Source organism: Tauraco erythrolophus, chromosome 3, assembly GCF_009769465.1.
Source record: "Tauraco erythrolophus isolate bTauEry1 chromosome 3, bTauEry1.pri, whole genome shotgun sequence".
Lineage (NCBI taxonomy): Eukaryota > Metazoa > Chordata > Aves > Musophagiformes > Musophagidae > Tauraco > Tauraco erythrolophus.
Genome location: NC_141467.1, coordinates 65,046,965 through 65,051,347, shown reverse-complemented (window position 1 = coordinate 65,051,347; position 4,383 = coordinate 65,046,965).

The following is a 4,383-nucleotide window of genomic DNA, read 5'->3' as shown; positions in this document are numbered from 1 at the left end:
CTGCCTGCCTGCCCGCCCGCCGCGCCGCTCGCCGCCTCCTCCCCGCCGCCGCCTGATTGTCGCCGCCGCCTTGGCTCGCTGCCGCCGCCGATCGGGTTCCCGCTGGAAGGAGCCGGCCGGCCGGACACAGCGCCGCTTCCCCCCCTGCTCTGGGCGCCGCTTCCCCACAATGGCGGACGGGCTCCGGCTCCCACTTCCGCTCCGCGGCGCCCTGACCTTCCGCTCCCCCTCCGCCGGCGTCGCCACTGACCTTTCCCTTCCCGTCCCCGCCTCCATGTCACGTGGGGAGGGAAGCAGCGCCGCGCGCGCCCGCCGCCAGCGACTCCGATGGCGCGGGGGTGGGGCCTGCGGCGCTCCGCGCGGAGCGCGCATGCGCGCGGCTGGGCGCGGGCGGAAGAAGTCGGCGCCGGTCTCTCCCGCTCAGCCGCGGAACGCGCATGCTCCTGGCGGGGGACCGCTGAGGAATGCCCGGGGAGGGGGCGATAAATAACGCGAATTGCCTTCGCTCCAGTGCGCGTGTGCTGGGGAGCAGCGCGGAGGGGGTGGGGGTGTAGTGTGTGTGCGCGGGAGGCGCCACGGGGGCCGTGGCGGCCGGCGGTGGTGTGAGGGGCTCCAGCGCAGCCGTTGTCAGCGGTCGTTGGGAGCCGTTACTGTCTGTGGTGGGTGTGGGCCCGGCCCGGGCAGCCCTCCCACCGTCGCCTCTGTCTGTTGTTTTTGCCGTCGATCCTGCCGCGGGCGGGCGCGGCACTGCTGCCTTCGTCGCCGCCGCACCCCGTACGCGGCGGCCTGGGGGAGTCGCCGTTGCCGTAAAGCGCTGCCTTCGGCTGGGCCGCGGGCTGCGTACGGCCTGCGGCCCGGTGAATTCGTGAGTGGCGGGGTTACGGGAAACGTCTGCCGTGCAGCCCCCGTCCGCTGTGCTCTGCTGTTAGCCTGCTTTTGGAAGTGTCACTTTGATACAGGTTTGGTGGAAGAATGAACGATGGTTCGCTAAATGCATTTTTTATAGTTGCTTTCATCTCCATCGTTAGTGAAGCACAGTCTTTAATCAGTGTAGACACAAGTTAGGCAATGGTATAAGGAATTGCAGTAGCACACAACCATCAATAAAAGACAAGACCACTGCAACAATGCCAGGGAAGAATTGAGCTTTTATAAACTTCAATCTCATAAGTCAGCATGCGAGTTCATATTCTGCTTAGAGTTTTGAATATGCCTTAAATCCATGTGCACGTGTGGTGTAAACGTATCTGTCAGAGCAATGGGAAGGTACATCCCTCAAGACTTATAGTCTAATCCCTTTTGAAATTTGGTGTATATTGTTTTTCTTCACAAAGTTATGGGTGTCTTTTATTTTTTTAGCAATCACACAAGGTGATCCTGGTAAATAACTGGGTGTGTAGCAGTTCTGGATGAAAGTGTCAGGTTATAGTGGATAGTAATTTCCTACTGTTGTCAAAAAGTGAATGTTACACTGGAAGTTACTCAAAATTGATATAGGTAAGACTTGCAGAGTGCTCATTTATTCTGTTATGGTGCAGTCTGTAATTTTGATAACCGCTCATCAGGAAATGTATGCTAGAGTCCAGAGGGAAGCAACAAAGATTGTGAAAGGTCTGAAAAATAGGTTCTAAAAGAAAAGATTGAAAGAAAGGCCTTGATTGGACTAGAGAGAGAGAGAGAGAGGAATGAGGGCTGATATGAAGAAAGTCATCGAATATTTTTATAGAATTATAGAATGGTTTGGGTTGGAAGGGACCTTAAAGATCAACTAGTTCCAAACCCCCTGCTATGGGTGGGGATGCTCTCCTCTACACCAGGTTGCTCAAAGCCTCATCCAACCTGGCCTTGAACACTTCCAGGGATGGGGCATCCACAACTTCTCTGGGCAACCTGTTCCCATGTCGCACCACCCTCAATGTAAAAAATGTCTTCCTTATATCTAATCTAAATCTCCCCTCTTTCAGTTTAAAGCCGTTGCCCCTTATCACTATATACCCGTGTAAAAAGTCCCTCTCCAGCTTTCTTGTAGGCCCCCTTTAGGTACTGGAAGACTGCTGTAAGATCACCCTGGAGCCTTAGCCATAAAACAAAGTGGTAGTTTCTGTCTGCATTCTTTCAAACAGGACAAAATATCCTGGATTTAAACTGCAGCTGTCAAGGTTAAAGTTGATCTTCTCTTATGACACCTGGATGAACTAGGTGACCTTTAGTAGATCTGCAGACTTAAATTTGGATAGGAAAAGCACTATCAAAGCAAGTAAGACTGCACCCCCACCTCTGTAGCACCACAGTTACAAAGCAGATGGTACTCCTAGATTCAGTCTTTCAAATCATACTTATTTCCTTTTTTTCCTACTCCATAGGCAGCTATGGCATGAGAGGATTCTCACTTCTTGGTGAAGTGGTTGTAGTTTACATACAAAAAATAAAGATTGAGTAGGCAGAGGAAAAGTAAAAGTAAGTCAGAGCACAGGCAGTTAGGTGGAAAGACTGCCCACATTAGATAAGCTCCTTCCCAATAAGATAGACATTAATTTCTGCCTTTGGTGTGTTGAGGGGTTGGTTGGTTGATTTGTTTGTTTTCCTGGCGTCATCTACTTATTTTATTTAACCATAGTGAAATAACTTAACCCCAGAATACTTTTGGGTGTGGCGATGAGAATACTGCCATGGGAAGTCTGGATTCTAATCTCTTCCCACTGAGGAGAGAATTCACATCTCAACATGGGTAAGTCCCACAAAGTTATGCATTGAATATGGCATTGAAAATTCCGGTTTTTATCTTAGAGACCTAGATTTGACATCAGGAACACCCAATAAGAATCTGCTCCATAAGTCCATTACAGAATCTAGGCCAATGAAAGAATGGGCTTTAAACCATCTGGTTCATAGCACCTTGTCAGTTCCTCAGGATTTTATCCTGAGACCTAGGAAATGTATTTTTTAACCCCTTATCTTTGGAATCATTAAAATTACATTGAAGTGCGAGTTTTTTAAATGGTTTTAGGCCTCCTGATTAGACAAAAAAGTTTTGAAAGTAAGCAGACAAGAACTTCGAAAACGGATGTCAGGAAAGGAGAATTCACGTTCATTATTTGTTTAAGATCTCACTGGTTTCGACCCAATGCCATTAGTTTTGTGAGGCTGACAGTTGGTTTTGAATGTTCGAGGTTTTAAACATTGCTCCTTTTATAGAAGTAGTTTTGCCTTTGAGAAAGTGCTGGCCCCTAGTGACTTAATAGCATCTATTCAGTTGAATATGCAGTGTCATAGTGGAATAAATAAAAGTACTAGGAATTTTGAATTCAGTTCATAATGTTTGCTGTGATTTGTGTGACAGAAATCCACTGTGCTGCAGATATTTCCAGTTTTTGATAATGTTAGTGTCTGTGCTGGGAAGTGATTCCACATTGTGCCTCCTTATCTATACCATTAGGAATATGGTGGAGTGAAAATTATCCTTAAAGAGAGTGCAAGTTCAGCATGATTCCAGTCTGCATTGCAAGCTTTACAAAGCTCAAATGAACCTTTTTGATGGGGAATAATGCAAGCCTCTGAGGACTTGCTGGAATGCTCTGTGGCAATTAGTTCTGTAATATTATAGTTCAAGTTCTGGCCTTATGCGACTCTAGAGATTTTGGAAATATGTGCAGTTCATTTTTAAAAATGCTTTTAGGCTCTTTTTTTCCCCTTTAATTTTCCATCATCAAATAGTTGCATTCAGGAATATAATTTGTGAGCTGAACTATGATAGTTTGATTCCACCATACTTTGCCGTCAGATTATCATATCAAAGATTTGCATCATCCGTGTGCATGACTTGCAGAGTTGGTGCAGATGGAGCTGTGTCTAAGCCACTGTGCCGGCAGTTCTCCAGCAGGGCTTAATTGGACAGGGAGTGCCAACCAACACTAACATTCTCTTTAGGACTCCAATTCCTCATCGTTATTTGAAACGCATACCGAACGGATGTGTGCTCATGACCCTGAAAAGGTCTTGGGGCCCTTCTAGAAATGTAGCTCTAGACTACAACAGAGCTCAGAAGGATGACAATTCCCTTTGTTTAAGCATGACACCAGTAGGTCAGTATCAAAGTCTTTCCTGTTATGTTCAACAAAACCTTTTGGATTTTTCCATTACTGCTTTCACAGTAGTGATTGTGCCAATTTAATGGCAAACTTAAAGAGCAAAAGGATGACTCTGTTTACCCTTTTGAGATACATTTTCCCCTTCAGCTTCACTGGAAAAAACTGGATAAAATACGTGTATTTTAAAAATTAGGAAAGCTTTATGATAGTAACTTTGAAAATTATTGAGATTTAAGGCACAAGTTCTTAAGTCCTCAGAAAATGTAGCAAGGATTCTTTTCTTAGTCAGTAAAAT